The 18,352-nt window shown below is 39.5% G+C and overlaps 1 long non-coding RNA gene across 1 annotated transcript; it reads right to left on the reverse strand.

The window, feature by feature from the left end:
• Positions 1–16,324: 16,324 nt before the first annotated feature.
• LOC120438741 lies at positions 16,325–18,017 on the reverse strand. The gene is made up of 3 exons (XR_005612092.1): positions 17,850–18,017; positions 16,912–16,940; positions 16,325–16,481 (listed from the first exon to the last, which is right to left on the reverse strand). It is a non-coding gene; the product is annotated as an uncharacterized LOC120438741 (long non-coding RNA).
• Positions 18,018–18,352: the final 335 nt, after the last annotated feature.

The following is an 18,352-nucleotide window of genomic DNA, read 5'->3' on the forward strand; positions in this document are numbered from 1 at the left end:
AGTACTGCTGCAAACATTGTTGAATGCGTGTGTTTAAGACGCCATTTATGTTTATTAGAGGGTTATAAATAAAGTTTTGAGTTGCTGTAGTGGATGTATAGTAAGTGACTGAATTTTGATAGATGTATATATTTTGAGCCATAAAGGCTGGTGTGTTTTATTTTTCAGTTATGTGTGTGTGGTGAGAAGCTGTGTGTGAGACGATGAGAGGTTTCAGTTTTTCTTTTTCTTTTTTCTTTTTGACTTGCTCTTTCTGATTATGGAAGGCATGTCCAAGATACTCGTATGAAAGCGTATTTTGAGTGAGTTTAACTGTGTGAATGCTGTCAGTATTTGATTTGAGTGACTCTGTGTGATTTGTACCAAATAGTAAATAAGTCATAATAACACTAGGGAGGTTTATAGTAGAATGAGTGAAAAAGTAGAAGTTTGAGAGAAAAGGCAGTGTGTGTGTGAGACGATTATGAAAGTATTGTGTGAATGATGTCACAAAAGCTGACAAATGCAAAAACTTAGTATATTTAAAAGTGTGTGTGTGAAATAAGGGTGTATTGTTTTTAGACCAAGACTTAGTAAAACTAAAGAGGGTTTGTAGACTGTAAATATGAAAAAAAACAAGTGTTTGATTAATTTGTAGAAACAGGAAAGAGAAACAGGAAATACTGTGCTGCTGTGTGTGTGAGAGGAAGGTGTGTGTGTGACTGATGATGTCAGGGGAGCTCCCAGAGAAATAGACAGACGAGTTAAACTCGAGGGAGATGAAGCAAATCGAGGTTTTAAGAAGGAGAAAGGAAAAGGATACTAATTATATGCTTTAGTGTGCCAATACAGGTGGACTTCTCTCAACATTGGAACCTTGAGTACAGCGGCATAACAATAGATTAATAGAATTGGGAGAAAATAAGCCAGTCTTTGGCTCGAAATTGTGCGGCTTGATCTCTCACTTTGTCCCTGAAACTGAGAAGAAACTCAAAGGACAGTCAAGGACAGTCAATCTCCTGATGAAGACCGACAGAACATCGTGGACTTGAAGAATTAACTGAAGCTAAAAGCAGTGCAAGCGAAAGCAGTAACACTGACGACGACTGATGAGTCCAGCAGTATGAAAGATGAAACATGCATGCTGGTGAAGAACAGTGTGATGTGTCTGCTTGAAGGCACTGACTCTCATATTTGCCATGCTTGGAGCAATCTTGGAAGAGAAGACTGAAAAGATGAATGGAGAAGAAAACAGAACAAACGAAAATAAGACTGAAGGCACTGAATGTGATATTTTGCCATGCTGGGACTTAACTAAAGAAAGACTGTAAAGAAACAGAGAAGAAGACAACAGCTGAGTTGAGACTGTGTTTGGTGGAGCTTTGAAGCCCGAACAGGACACTGTGAATGAAAAAGGGACCAGTGAGAGGTGAAGCTGGACGAGTTTGACTATATAGGATATGATTGCAATGAAAATTGAAGCCTGAACTCATGATTGTTTAGGGATGTCCACCACATCACAACAAAGAGGTAAACAATACAAAAGGTTAAAATAATGAAAGAAAATAACTGACAACTATATTAATGAATAGAAAATACACATACACAAGTTGTTACATGTGAGATTATTTTTGAAATGAATCAGAAGTGATATAGTCTGAATCTAAAGCTCAGTGAAGAAATGCATGAAGTAAAACTGATTATAATTTAAGATGCAATGAAGAAGCAGCTTTCACTCAAGTAACATAAAAAGCAAGGAAGAACACGCTTACTTGCATGGCATAATTGGTATTTCTGACCAGAGATAGAGAAATGGGTCATTTAAGCAATGATGATAATAATGAAAATGTCTTAGTTTTGTTATTTTCAGGAGTAAAACAGACCCGGACCAATTCTCCAGATGCAGCAGTCGGAAGAAATTATAGGTTAACATCAATGGATATGTTAAGGCAAGTTTCTGGTTGAATTGTTTACAGCAGGATGTGTCCAGGAACCTGAAAGCAAGCCCTAACTGCTGGCGGAAGACCAGGAGGGCTGTTATTTAAGGTGGGAAATTAAAGTTTGGGTTAGCAATTCGGGGAAGGAGAAAACTGACTCTTTAACTGGAGAATGGGAAAGTGTCTGTGAGACTGTGAAGCCATATATGCAAAAATAGCACACACAAACATACGCAATGAAGATCAGCTTGCTACTTGTATGAGTGATAGAATGGTGTGAATGTTTAATAAAATAGACTTAAAGCTTGAAGTTGAAGTTGACTCAAAGGAGTTATATGACAGGGGAGTGAGTTATGAAAAAAGATAAGTGATTAAAGTAGTTTAAAAAGGGTGACTTAGGAGTGCTGTTGCACTGATTGATAAAAGCAAGTGATTAGTATAGAAAGAAAATGAAAATAATTGAATACTGTGATAATGGCATTAGGTTTAAACATGTATTTCTCTTGCCAAGTTAAATTGTTGAGATATGACTGAGTATGCAAATTAGTTCGAGAGCTCGTGTGAGTGAGGACAGAGGAGCTTGCTGTGTGTGTGATTGAGGCCTTAAAGGAGAAGTAGACTGTTCAGAGGTGCAAATTTGATTAAGAGGTTTATAGATTAGTGTTGACACATTGTTATAACTTGTTTATATCTTAGGCTGAATCTGAGTATGGTAAAGTGCTTGAAGGGGGATATTGTTGTGTACAAAACGGTGCAGCTTTTGACGAGTTTTTCAGTGTGTTGAACGGGTGAAATTTAAGATTGTTGAAGATTTTTGAGGTTGTTGTTTTATTTTTAATAGAGGGAGTTTTAATGAAGATGGACATGTTTAAGGGGGCCGATTGGTTTTGTAACAGTGCACTTAGAAAGAAAAAACCTGTCAGGTGATTTTGTTTTGTACTTTGATGAGCTAATACTCAGCTCTCTTTTTTCTCATTTTTGTTGTAAGCAGGCCTGCAAAAGAATGAATAACAGCGCTGACAAAAGTCTCAGGAGAACAAAAAATAAGGTGACTTTTTCCAGATTACAATGGGCGAAGGAAAGAGGCCACATGTGGGGATCGGATCAGATTGTGAGTCCCTGTCTAAAAGGATTGCAGCGAGCCAATCCAGTCCAAAAGTATAAAGAACTATTTTCCTAGAAACAAGTAAAAAGAAAATAGATGATTATAAATAAACTGAGTTTGCGGGAAGTGGAAAATCTGATTATTTGTGCGGAAGTCTACCAATACCCGATGTTAACGCGTGTGAGTGAATGTGTGGGAATGGACAGGTGAATGGACGGACCAGGCAGACCATAGGTTGGACCGACTGGACACTGACAAAAGACTGGACTAAGGTTGGACACATGACTGATAACTGTTCTGTTTTACGTTTTCTTTTATAACACAGGTTGGATCATAAGTGGGGAAACTGAGTATGAAATGTGGAGTTCTGGTTAATGCACAGGTTTTTGTTTCTAGGACGTTTCAAGGATGCAGGCTGTGGATGGAGCCAAGAAAAGATTTGACATGATGATTAATTTGATTTCATTCCTTAAACACAGGGTTGAAGGTCCGGAGCATGTATACCTAATCTGATATGACTAACCTTTTCGTTTAATTCCCTAACCTGAGTGAAGGATTTTGAGTTTGTAACACATGAGATGTGTCACAAAAAGGGGGGAGTTACAGGATTTAAGGTTTAATTTGAAATGGGTTTTAGGATTACTTGATGACGTTTGGGGTTTTTGATAATTTAGGTATGGTAAAACGGAGGCAGAAAGTGTTATTTTCAGGTTATTTTTGATTTCTAGAATAAGAGGTTATAATTTAGGCGTGCACATACAGATATGTCAAAGGAAAATTGTATATATGTGATTAGCTACATGAAATGTGCTTTTAGGGTTACTAAGCAAATGTCTACGTGACTTTTTACCTAATAACTTTTGTGATGATAAACTTGTTTACCGACTAGCAGCTTGCTCTCTTGTAGAACATACAGACTTAGGAAAGGGGAACCTCAGCTCTGAGTTCTGAGAATAACTCTGTTAAGTGGACAGGAAACACGTCGAGACCGCCATATAGGGCAAATGTGTTAGAGCTTGTAATTAAATGGGGGCTTGAAAAGAGGAAGCAAAGTTGGTACAGGACGTGCTTGAGATGATCAGATGAGAGAAGGGGAAGGTCAGGAATAGTTTAAATTAAGATTGAGAAATTAAATTGGGTGAAAGGGGGGTGTAGCAAGTAGATTCAGGGCAGCTCACAGCCCGGCGTAAACGCAAGGTGCTGTCACACAGCTTAAGTTATTTGTTTGATTTATTTTATGACAAAATAATAAGGAAACATTGAAAATATACAACACGTTGAGGAGACAGATAGGGTTGGCCAATCGAACGGTTTTGTTTGTTTAGCATAATCTCTTTTGTTATATTTTAGCGTTTAACATGGAAGATGCCCCTCTGGAGCTTCTCTCCTGATGCTACCCCGCCAAAGACCCTCATCCATAGAGACTATGTCAGCTCCCAAACAGACAACAACAAACCAAGACTAGCAATAAACAATCTAAACATAAATAATAACAAATAAAGAACAATACAGAATCCAAATTTGAACCGAGGAATAAAATAGTGAAATGTGGATTATTAAATATTAAGTCTCTCTCTTAGCTCATGCCAAGCGGTCGCAGCAGATGGCTGCCCGTACCTGAGCATGGTTCTGCCGGAGGTTTCTTCCTGTTAAAAGGGAGTTTTTCCTTCCCACTGTTGCCAAAGTGCTTGCTCAATAGGGGTCACAAGATTGTTGGGTTTTCTCTGTATCTATGAAGCGCCTTGAGGCAATTTTTGTTGTGATTTGGCGCTATATAAATAAAATTCAATTGGATTGTATTGAAGTAAACTTAAATGTCATAAACTAGGAATTAGTTCATTTCTCAAGGGAGAAATAAAAAAGGGGGACTGGTGTTAGGAATAAAATAAATATTTTTAATGTGTATCTGCTCATTATCTTGTTTTATGTACTTTAATAATGAAGGCTGGCTTGTAGAGCAAGGCCACCTTTTACTCACAAACAAGTGCTCAGCCAGACTGAAAAACAGGAAGTTTTAGTGCACAAGGCATATTAATAGATATAGACACAAAAAGAGGAACTCCCCATATAAACAGCGTTCAAAACTGTGTGACGTGTAAAGTACCGAAATAACACCATATAAGTCACAGCTGATGATTCTAATGTTAGAGAGCTCTTGCAACTGGCGTCTGAGCTGTGCAGAGGTCTCTCACCCCCGGAAGATGATTAAATAAAAAAGCTCCAAATCTGACATTTACACATGAAGGAATCAATATGGCAGATTTAATGGGATTAGGAGAACCTCATGATTGTACTAAGAAAGCAGAACTTGAAGGGAAAGTCAGGGAAGATTTAAAAGCAGGACCTGTTGGGATTTGGGATTTAGAGATTCTTTTATTGCTATCATATAATCTGCCTTATGATGACTGCATTAATAACATGTTGTACAGTATTATTTTAATAGTATTGAATATGTTTGTCATAACAGTGACGTCTCTATTTACAGGTTGAGTTCATTTTATACACAATGCGTAACTGTGCTTGTTTAGAGTTGATGTTCCGTCCAAGAGGGTTTTAAGCTTCACTGGTGAGAGTGTCCAGGTGATACATGTTGAGGGAAGATGAGAACATAGCAGGTTAATTGCATGCACGCTTACAAACACACATGATTTAAATATAGGCCAGGCCAAAGGCCTGGACTTTATGTAGCTTTTAACTTTACAGCTCCTAACTTCCAGGAATGGCGTGGAGTGTAATGAATGAATGCAAAACATGCTTACAGACACAAATATGATATGGATTTATTTTACAGGGTAGAGGTGGAAGACATGTTGCTTTGTTTCTGCTTAGCAACTACTGAGGTAAAAGGTGTTAGAGATGAATATGCAATGAGTGAACAGGAAACGTGTGGGGGTGAGACGGGTGAAACAAAATGTTGTAGATAATGGAAACTTGTCTAACGGGCATTAACTTTTGCATGTTATGTATATGTTTGAAGCCAAAAGAGGCGTAAATCCTGATAGAAAATTTTGAAGTGTGCTTTCTAGGGGAGATTTAGGCTGTCAGGGCGATGGTGTGTATTTTACTCGGGGTGTGTTTAAGAAAACTAAAAGCGTTGCTCACACACATAAAGAGTATTGAGATTAAGTAAAGTTAATATAATGGATAGAGCCCAGAACATGATATTGTGAACCAACTTTGAATAATTAAAGGAACATTAGATGAACACAGTAGGTTAGTGAGGTGTAGCAGAGAGAGGCTGTTTGTTTTCTATCCCTTGCAGGAGAAGATTTCCACTAGAGAGGGACCCAGAAAAGGAGCAGAGACCACTTAAGCATGAAGTGTTTTCAAGCAGGAGCTGGTGTTTTATTACTGGACCACCTAGAGGACATGAGGTTATTGTCTGATTGGCTGAGTCAGGGGGCGGCTAGAGAGGGTAAGAGCGAAGACAGTGGACTTGGGAATGGTGGTTTCGGCGCCCATGGTGCCATTAATGGATCTAGAGGTGACAGAGTGGGCCGAGGAGTGACACAACACACGGTATGGTGACCTCTTGTGGTCAAGAGGTCAAGCGAGGGACTTGTAGAATTAAAGAAATTAGTTTACTGCTGGACTGTATATAACCATCATCTTATCGTTGCATTAATTATCATTTCATCAAAGCATTTATTGAAGCTGTTGGCATTATGTTATAATTTGTATTACAGGGGTTATCATAATCAAATATTAACATGTTTATTACAGGTGCAGTTATAACCACTTTAAAATGATTGAGTTAAATATATATATCAAAACTCATATGCTGAGTATATTGTTACAGTAAAATAGGAGCTGAGCAAAGGCCTGAATGTATTCAGCTTCTTGTTGCATTTGAGTTTGCCTAGTTACAGGTGACAGAAGGAGGACAAGTCCATGGTGACCTCAAAGGCCTGAGATCATCACCATATTCGGAAGAGGATGCCAGAAAGAGGAACTTCTGTGTCTGCATTTATCTCTTAGAATTGATCATTATCTGTAGAGGAGGCAAATAATGTTCTTAAGATGCAAATTATGTGACTGTAAACGCAAGAGGGGGCGTTACAAATACCCTGATGTTATAAAAGCAATCTGAAGTGTATTTTGGAGGGGGATTTACAACTGATGGTTTCCAGTGTACGTCTCCCCACGCTGCGTGTATTCATAAAAAATCAATTGTTTGATCGACCTCTTCTGGACCATCATTGTTTTACTCTCGTCCTCAATTTCGGACCCTTAACAACTGCTAGTGGGACAAGCTAGAAGGAAGACTTATCACAGAATCTCTCCTGTGCTCCAGATGTGAAGTCTCATGCTCTGATCGTACGGCGATGAAGATGGTGATGAAGCCTCTCTGATCTGTGGCATTACAGTTTCTGGCTACTATGTGTTTCACACTGTTGGATTTTACATGTGAAGCTTGGAGAAGACACAGGAAGACTGTGTCTCTCTTAACAAAAAAAAGAAAAAAGAAAAAAAGAAACCTAACAACCTCCCACCGTACCCCCACATTCAACTCCCACCTACCCACTCCACTCAACTCCCCAGCCTCACACCATCCAATGTCTATATAAATGTAGGGTATCAGCTGGTAACAAAAAGCAAGTGAAACATATGTAGTACATATGTGACACTGCTGAAACATTTCTGGCCAGAAATGTGCAATTATCATCCCAGACCCACCCTGATAAATGCACTGGCTGAAACATGATAAAAGCTCATAAAAATGTATGTTTCATCGAAAGATTTGTCCAAAAATATAATCATATACTTTTGAAAAAGTATAGTTTTGAAAAAGATTATAACAAACCAAAATCAATAACATTTTTGTAAATATTATTTCAAAATACAGGCACAGATAAACTGGCTTAACTGTCATTATTGCTGTAATTAGGTTTTTCTTTTTCTTTTTTTCTTTTTTTAAAAAAGCAACCGTTAGTCTGTGTTGTTCTCTCAGAAACAATGAAGAAGCTGTTGAACATTTATTTGTTGTGTCGGCCATCCTCTGGTCCACCCTCCCTCCCTCCCAGCCACAGTGAGACTGGGGCAGCCTGGCAGGATTTTGAAGCCTGGCTGCAGAGAGGATATGCCTACACTGTTCATTTTAAACTGCTATATTTGATTTTTCTGACATTCATAGATTACTGATTTTTAGATTTTCTGTAATAAATAAAATTGTCATCTTTTACTGATATCATTACTTTATTCATTTAATTGTATTTTATGTAAAGAATTCAAACATTATACTGCAATGCAGGGCGTTTTTTCTTAAGCCAACTTTTAAATATCACTCTACTTTCTTAAGTCATTCAGAAATATAAAAATTACTTACTGTATTCAAAGATCTAGATCATGAATCATCACAGGACAATACACAGTATACAGGGTCATGGTAACTATGGTAGGTCTTCATGACTCCAGAATGGAGACATCGCTCTGGCTGAGAAATGAAAATTAGGTCAAGCAGTGTGTTCTTCTCTGTGGTAGGGGCAGTGATGACCTGTGCGTATCCCCTAGACTCAAACAGCTCCAGGATTGGTTTGTTTGCACTGGATAAAACATTCTCATTAAAATCACCACACACTATGATGGGATGACAGTCCATGATCTCTAATGAGTCTAATAGGCTTACCAGGTTTTTCAGGAATGGCCTCAAAGAGTAGTCTGGAGGTCTGTATACAACTGCAATCAGAGCACTGACTGGTGCTTCAACCTTTAAAGCCAGAAATTCAAGGTCAGTTACATTATGGATGTACTGTTTTTCATGCACTTGAATGTCACTTTTCACATAAACAGCAACTCCACCACCACTTCTGTTTGCCATCTGGGGAAAGTTTGTGTAGGACAGGTGTCTGTTGCGTTTGAACAAATTGTAATTTTCCAAGTGGAGATTCTCTGCGACAAAAGAGCCCCGCAGGTGTGTTTCTGTTAGGCACAAAACATCTGCTAGACACAATTCATGGTGACTCTTGATGTCATTAATGTGAGCTGGCAGTCCCTCTGTATTATGATGAACAATGGTGAAAACCTCTGACCTGCTCAGTGTTTGTCTCACGTGTAGAAGAGGCATCATGTCATCAAGGTTGGCTTGTCTCATGTTCTCAAGCGCTGCAGTGATTTCTGGGTTGGTGAATATTTTTTTCTCCTCCATATCAAGAAGATACAGTCCACTGAGAGACGTCACTCTGCTGACAGCTACGTAGGCCATGCCGGGCTCAAAAATGCTCTTAAGGGAGACAACAGCTGATGTGGTTGTCATACCCTGTACCTTATGTATTGTACATGCAAAGGCCAGCTTCACTGGGAACTGTCTTCGTACCACTCCTTTCTGCTTCAGATTCTCCTCTGCTCTCTCAATGTACACCATGTCGTCTGCTGGTGTGCGGTTATTCTTTCCAGATGTCTCATTATCCATTTGAAGTCCAAGCTTGATGATGTGTTGGTCATTTTCAGAGTAAACTACTCTAAGTAGTTTTCCAAAAGCTCCATTAACCAAACCATTTTGTATGTCAATGTTTCTGGTGAGCATGACACGAGCTCCTTCTGCAACTTTCAGTGTGTCTGGTAACTCATTTTTACCTCCTTTCAATGGTCTGTCTTGAAGTGCCATTCTGCCAGTTCTAGGATCTTTTCTATAATCATCTGCATGGATGTCAATGATATGAGTATGGAGCAGAGCCAGTGTTGCAGAGTTGTGTGCATCCACTTCTTTATTAGTTGCAAAAATGTGCAACGCATCAGTCGGACAAAGGGCTGGTTCAGTTATGGCCTGTGACAACAAATTTCTATCTGCTTCGCAAAGCTCATCCAACTTTCCTTTCACACGGATTCTGTTCAGCATCTCAGCAAAGACAACATCATCTTTCTGACGCATAATCTCAGTCAGAGTGATCGTCTGAAAATGCTCCCGCCACAGGTCGATCTCGGACGGGTCGTGCACACAGAGAGGTTTAGACTGTCGCACTGGGGTAGCTGATAGAAGTCTCCGACAGCAATGACTGACATGCCTCCAAAGGGTCTCCGAGTCCCTTTGATCTGTTTGAGTCTTGCATCTACATATGCAAAGAGATGTCTTGACACCATAGACACTTCGTCAATGACGATTATTTCAGCATTCAAAAGTTCTGATCTGACTTCATCCAGCTGATTGCCAAGTCCCTGAATGGGAGGTTTTAAGCTTCTAGGGAGCTTGAGAAGAGAATGCAGTGTTGTTCCAGAAATGTTAAATGCTGCAGTCCCAGTGAAAGCAGTTAACAGGACAGTGGGTTTTGATATGTCAACGTCGTCTGCATATCTGGGCACTTTGCTCAGTATCTTAGATGCTTCTGAGTAGATGCATTTGATAAGATGTGATTTTCCTGTTCCAGCACCACCATTAATATAAAAGAAAAACTGCTCGGATTTAGAGCACAGACTCTTTTAATGCACCAGTCTCTAACTGCATAAAATATGCAGGCTTGCTTCTTATTCAGATTCTGAAACATCTGACGTAACAATGTGGGATCAATAGCAGGGGTTCCCTGATGGCTCTGACTTCTGTTGAAGCATCAGCCTGACGACTGTAGTCGGGCACATCTTCCTGTTCATTTTCATTGTCTCGCTCTCTTTCTTGTTCAACAAGTGGCAACCTTACGAGATCTGATTCAGGTGCCAGATTACACCATTCGTCAGTCACACCTCTGTTCTGCTCATATTCCTCAACAGCGCTCTCAATCTCCTCACTGTTTTTCTCATATTTCTCTCTGTTTCTTTTGACAATGTGTTGCACGTACTCAAGACGGTCAGTACCTGGTAGCTGTACACAGCCAGCACCATAGAAAGCCTGATAGGTTGGCAACGATGGCGTTTTCAGTTCGTGGTCTGAACGATGAGGAAGGTACAGTTTAAGCAGTCTTCCGTAATATTGCTCTGGATGTTTTTCTTGTGAGCAGCGGTGAAATCTGATGATAGCAGGCTTATCGTTTTTGCGCCTTTGCACAAATCCCATCTCATTGAGAAGGGCAAAACATCTTTACCTTTTGTCTGTTGGCCATAGACAATCCTGCAAGTAGCAGCAAAGTCTGCCATGCACATCTCCTCATACTCTGGAGTTTCAGGTCTGGCTTTGTATTTGTCATTCAAAGATGTCATCCAAACATTGGAAGACTCAGGTGTTGTGTTGTCCAGAACTGACAGGGGACGGCTCATTTTCACTGGATTATCATCAGTTGGTATGAATATTACAGCACGTGAACATTGCTTCATGTGAAGACCACATGCACGAGCAACACACTCCTGTGCACTGATCTCTCGCTTCTTTGAATATGCCTGCATGACAGCTCTCATTTCATCACACTCATTTACACTGTCCTTATGGGAGTTCTCAATGACAGTTTTCAGGTACTCAGATAGCCCGCCCTCTTTTTTTGATATATATTTCATTAAATAGTTTGCAGCGCCGAAAGCATCTAGAACAAAGCTTATGTCGATATTACTGTTCCAGGCTTCAAGCAGATGTGGATTATAGCCTTTTATCCAAGAGTCTTTTGGATCACGCTTTAGTATGATCGTACTCCTTGTGTTCATTTTATTCAGGTATCGCTCATATTCTGCATGCGTCAACTTGCATCGAGCCAAGAGCTGCTCTAAACTCATGGAAGCAGTTTCAGGTTCATTCAGCAGCTGGTTCAGTGGTCTGAGCTTGTTCTTTGCTGTTTCTACTTCCAGTCCATCATCCTCATTGGGTCTTGTGATCATTGTCTCATTGCAGGGTGGTTTGGGAAAACCAAAAGCGGCACCGGAGCTTAAACTCCTAAAAGCACGTCTTTGTGTGGTTTTTACTATGTTTTGCACTTCTGTTACTTTCTTGTACAGTTCAGGTTGTTTATGTGGATCAGGCAGCTGAGCTGTGATGTATTTGTTTATAAAATCCACAACAGTTTGCTCATCATCCTCCTCAAACACAGGAGCACCTTCTACCCACAGGAGGCAGTGTATGTGTGGGCTTCCTCTGTGCTGAAACTCAACTCTGTAAAAGTAGTCAATAACTTTGCCAAGTGGCTGTGCAGGAGATAAGAGTAAATCTCTGAATAATGCTTCAACTCTCTTGTCAAACATGCGCATTGTTGTGACAGGATTGCTTCTCAGGATGTCACACTTTGCTGACCAGTCGAGTCCTTCAAAATTGACTTGTTCACCTTGCTGCCTTGATATTGCCTCAATCACTTCAGGCCAGCGCATTTCAGCAGCTGAAAATGTGCAAAAGAACGTGGGAGTTCCCAACTGTCTGATCATGGCAAAAAAGATCTCTTGTTGTTTTCTCCCAATAGGCTGGGGTTCCTCTCAGAGGCTGCATGAATCTCACTGCATCTTTATTTCGCACCAGTTTCTCCACCTCATGTTTATCCTGTAACATGCCTGAGGTTATTTTTCTCCCATCTCTGGTCAAAGGCTTTGCCTTCCTTAACTGTATTGTCATGCTGGAAGTAGCCAAATGTATTTCAGTCACAAACTGTGCAAAGAACAAATAGTTTGTGTCTCTGGCAAAACGATCATCAGTGCAGAAAAGTCTTGATTTGAAATACCCACTGGGGATACTTTGATCAGCCTTCTTTCATCAAGTGTGTTTTGGCCTGTAGGAAACTGCACAGGAAGGCCATGGCCTCCAGTTTAGGTGTTTTGAAAAACTTATTGGATTGTTTCTCTCTGCAGGAGCAACAGAGTAGATTCCTTCACTGAAACATAATATCTCCTCAGCCACATCAGGGGGCTGCAAACAGGACTCGAGTGCAAAACCACCATTAGTCAGTCCATTTGCTTGGTCTGAATCATCTCTCATCTGCTCACGTGGTTGTTCACCATCACAGGGTAACATGTCAATATCCTGTTCATTTTTATTTTGTGCTTCACACAGTGCATTTTTCTCACAGCTGTCAATTTCCATTAAATCAGCCGCATCATAATCATCCTCATTCATGTTTTCATCATCATCATCCTCCTCATCTTCATCAGGAAGCGTTGGATCACACAGCTCAGCATCATCTCTGATGCTCACATCCTTATACTGTGGATGAATCTGCTTGAGTTTATGCAGTGCTTGCACAAGTTTAGACCAGCTTACAGTCTGAAACAGCTGATGACCTTAGTAAGACAAGCGTCTCTTCAGTTTTACTCTCATCACCTGAGAATTAATTCTCAATCGAGGCAATGCTTCAACAGTTTCCTGTACCTCTGATGGGACACAGACCACATTTCCTCTAATTGCTCTTTGTCTGCCTTTGGGAAGAGGAATAATCTTGGCAAATGGTATGCACTTGGCTATGAGATGTCTCTCCAGTATGTTGAGATCAGACAGTTCAGGTGGAATATCAGCAAGATCCAGTTTATTGGCAACAGCAAGTGCTGGCATGGATCCATTTTAAGATGATTGTGGCAGGTGTGACAATCCACTCTCTCTTTCTCTCATCAGGCACATTGCACTGCTCATTTCTGCAGTTTTCATCACAAACATGAACAAACTTTCCTGTCAAACATGTTGCAACCACATGTGGGTTTTGACATAATTTGACCTTGTGCAGGGTCGCACTTGGTTTGGAAATGAAGCCTTGAAGCATACAGTACATGGGTATGATGGTCCAGCTTTGATTTGTGATTTGAACACAGATATGGCCTCGTTGATCACACTGTTGTCACTCTCTTGGGTTTGTCTGTTCACCCATCTCTATTTCCTTTTTATTTTCATTGCACATCTCATGTTGTGCATAATTCTGAATGCAAGATTACTTTGATACCTGTCTCGCATTAGTTGTTTCATCAGTTGTCTGTGTCTTACTCTGAATGCGTTGTCACGTGCATAACGCTGAGTCACTCGAGATCTTTGCCTCTCTCAGAATTCTGGGCTCTCTTGATACCTTTTAGTGATATAGTTTTTTTGTTTCTTTCTAAATTCAGCATTGGTACAGTAGCGTCTTTTAATATATTGTTGTTGTTTCTGTCTGAATTCAGCATTCTCACAGTAACGTCTTTTAATATATTGTTGTTGTTTCTGTCTGAATTCAGCATTCTCACAGTAACATCTTTTAATATATTGTTGTTTCTGTCTGAATTCAGCATTCTCACTGTAAAGTCTTTTTATATAGTCTCGTCGTTTTTGTCTGAATTCATCATTCTCACAGTAAAGCCTTTTTTTATATTGTTGTTGTTTCCGTCTAACTTCAGGATTGTCTTTATATGCCTTGCTTGTGCAAGATTTTTTCTTTTCTTTGTAATCTTTATTTGAAGCATATTTTTGTCGTTCTTTCATCTTTTGGTTTTCTTTTCTCTGTTTTCTCAGTTTTTCTGATGCCATTAATCTTCTTTTCATTTCTTGTCTTCGTTGTTTATTAACTTTGGTCATTTTGTAGATTTTCTTTAAAGCAGTACAGGAAAGATCACAGGCTACTGCATTATTTACTGCAGAAGAGTTTAACTGGCTGCATGAAATGTCACTCAGTGGTAGGAAAATACATTCACTGGATGGTACTGATTCAGTTTGTGTACTGTCAAATGGTTTTACAGATGGTGTGTTTCTCCTTGGAGTAGAGGGGTTTGCTTCATCAACAGTTGTATCAGAGTGAGTAGATGCCACAGCAGTGGCAGCTGTTGATCTGCAGACTGTGTCTGTGATAGTATCACTCAGGTTGACTGTGCTCATACTGTAGAACTGCACAGGCTTCAGCTCATAGGTACAAGAGGGTGATATCTCCATCCCTTCATAAGAATCTTGGAGCCTCTTAATCATGTCACTGAGGGGTGTGAATTTCAGCATCACTGCTGTACCACGATTACGTGACTGTAGTGGTAGAGGAAGACCACTGGCTGTTCTGGAGTGTGGGTCAAAAAAAACCATATTTGCCTGATGTGGATCTGAACACTGCGATACACAATCCACTCATAATCAATAAGGCATACTGCACATCTGACAACAGGCAGCTCAGTCCTGCTTCTAAGCTGAGAAACGTGTCTACTGCCTCCTCTGGAGGTTCTTCAAATGTTCCATACCGGGAAAGCTGTGTCATGTCAACATGATACATAGACCTGCGATGCATCAACTTTGTCTGGCAGCTCATCGGTTTGCCAAATGAATATTTTAGGAAATCTTTTCTTGGCCTCTTTGTACATCACATCACCTTTATCCAAGACCAGATTAAGATCAGCTGTAGTCATATTTTCATTCTCATGAAGGAAAGCAAGAAATATGAGAGAGAGTTACATGTGCACTGCTTGTTTCTGGAGTTTCCATACTTAGGATGAGCCTGGCTGTGAGATGCACAGACATGTGTTACAGAGGGCTGGTTTTCAAGGTTCACTCTTACTGCATGAGATGGTCCTGCCACATCACTGTGACAGCCTCTTTTCACAATATCAGCATAACCCACCTGTGGGGCACTTGACACCTCATGTTGTTCATTAAATTCATGCTGCAGTCCACTCTTTACAGCATCAGCATACGATACCTGTTGTACATGTGCAGGAACATGTTGACCTGCCTGTTTAACACTGTCAGCATTGGTCTTTGTAGACACACTGTCTTCTGCAGAGCACTGAGGAAAATCAAACTCATCTTGTTCACATATTGGTACACTATGAATCTCATGGAACTTCTTCCAGCGTTGTTTTGCAGCTTGTGACTTTTCTGCTTCCTTGGCATTTTTACACAAGTGTTTCTCTTAGTCTTTAGAAAATATGTTTATAAAATAAGATTGGCACACACCAAGAATTGTTGGCTTTGTCTTTATATTTCAGTTTTATTTCTCAGAAACAGTTGTCTTTGTTTAACAGTTTGTTCTTCAGTCGAGAGATTATGCACTCTCTTTATTGGCTTGGCACAACTTAGCAGCAAGCCCAGAATGAAAAACAGGTAGAGAGAAAATCTAGAAGAGAGAACAGGCAGAGCAGGAGAGACACGGCTGGGAAATCACAATCAAACCGTGAATTAGTTTTCTTTGCTTGTTCAGTTTGTTCTCAGGTAGAGGCAATATATGCACTCTTTATTGCTTTAATGGCTTGGCATTTTTCAGCAGCAAGCCAAGAGTGAAAAACAGGTAGAGAGAAAATTTAGAAGAGAGAACAGGCAGAGCAGGAAAGACACGGTTTTGAAATCAAACCGTAGAGTTTTCTTTGTTCAGTTTGTTCAAAGGTTGAGGCAAAATATGCACTCTTTATTGCTTTTTATTGGCTTGTGCATTTTTCAGCAGCAAGCCAAAGAGTGAAAAACAGGTAGAGAGAAAATTTAGCAGAGAGAACAGACAGAGCAGGAGAGACACGGCTTTGAAATCAAACCATAATAAGATTCTTGGTTTGGCAAAATTTCTCACAAACCACAGGGTGAAATACAGATGGAAAGAAGGCAGAGACAACAGGTGGAGTAGGACAGAGGATAGAGGGGATGGGGGGTTGGGATGTGAGAGAGAAGACTGGAGATCTGGTCCTTGTTCTTCTTCTGCACACTGTGAACAAAAAAGAAGAAAAAAATAATAATTTTATTAAAATGATATCACATGGTAATTGTATGAACTAACTGTGACTACTGAAAAAGGACAAAACAAATATTCAAGCTAAACTGTTGTTGGCTGCCATGTGCAAAAAGTTGCACAATTGGGTATTTTTTAAAAGAATAAATATTTAATTAAATTCAGCAATAATATTTTTAAATACAAATATGATTGAGTGAATCATTAATTAATCACATGTAGTGTGACTACAAAAATGTACGATAAAAATATTTTAGCCCAATTGTTAAGCTGCACTTATGTGTATTTATTATAAAATTGTGTTTAAAAGGTCTAGCACAAAGTTTGAACCCTCACTTTACAGCTTATGTTAGTCAGATTATTTTTTTATTTTGGTCTACTTCTCTTACAGTATGTGCACACCTACCAGGCAAAGCACAGATGTGAGTCAAGTTCCTGAAAGTGTAAGACGAGAAACAATATGTTAGTTGTCTGTACAGTGTTATCAGACTAACAGAAATACAAAACCCACACGACATGATACACTGAACTTATAGTCAGCAGGGTAATTATAGAGTAATATAGCACACTAGCTGATACAGCAGCCATTTTATAATTCAAACTATTTAACTTAAGTATTTCCACTTATGTAAGGCTACTGTTAGACTGTTACTAGTCTTAGCATTGCTGCTAGCGCTAGCATTCCTGCTAACGTTAGCACTTCAGTTAGTGTTAGCATTGCTGCTAGCCCTAACACTCTTACTGTTAAAACTGAGCCACAATGGCAATAATAAAGCTCATTTGTTACTTTTGTCTCACTGACCGCCAAGAAATATCACAGGAATATCACAGTAATATTCTTTTTGTCACTTAACAACTGCTAAGGCTAGTGTTAGCACTATAGCTAGCGTTAGCATTGTTGCTAGCATTAGCATTAAAGCTAGCGTTAGCACGGCTGCTAACAGTAAAAGTCATAAAGCACTCTTACTGTTAAAACTAAGTCACAATGGCAATAATAAAGCTCAATTGTTACTTTTGTCTCACTGACCGCCAAGAAATATCACAGGAATATTCTTTTTGTCAGTTAACAACTGCTAACGCTAGTGTTAGCACTATAGCTAGCGTTAGCATTGTTGCTAGCATTAGCATCGTTGCTAGCATTAGCATTGAAGCTAGCGTTAGCACTGCTGCTAACAGCAAAACGTCATAAACAAATATAAATGATAGCGAAGGTGTTCTTTTTTTTCTTTCTTTATTCTTTGAACTCTTTTAAACTCTGTTGGACTTGATATGTGAGTTTAAATGTCAAACATATATTACCATCATAAAAATAAAACAGTGCAGTACTGAGTGTACTGTACTTACCACAGCAGAGAGCAAAGCGGAATGACGACAGTTGGTCCAGTGATGGGATGAAAACAGATGAGGCGTTCAGGTGGTGCTTGGAAATTTGACCATCAGTTTGAACAGCAATAATGAGTATATACATGTCTGTGTGTTAGTCTCTGTGTGTGAGAGACATAGAGAGATAGAGGGAAAAAATACACTAGACTAGTGTATTGGTACTTTTTGTATAAGCGAATGAGTGACATACAGAAAAATATGGCAACTGGCATTACATGAGCAAATAAAAAGTATTTCATCTTGAACTGTTTTGTGGGTTTTATTTTAAGACTACTTTAAGTTTGTTAGTGGGGAGATAAACTACAAACTATAAACAGAGACATTAAATGAGATTAGATTAATTAAACAGTTAAAATGTGGGAAAATCAACTACAGACAGGTAGATGCTGTAAGCTTTAATTATCCAGTCAGAAAGGATGATTTTAAAGTCATCAACTGACTCCAAATGCCCAGATCTGAAAAAC

This window comes from Oreochromis aureus, linkage group 3 (genome assembly GCF_013358895.1).
Source record: "Oreochromis aureus strain Israel breed Guangdong linkage group 3, ZZ_aureus, whole genome shotgun sequence".
NCBI lineage: Eukaryota > Metazoa > Chordata > Actinopteri > Cichliformes > Cichlidae > Oreochromis > Oreochromis aureus.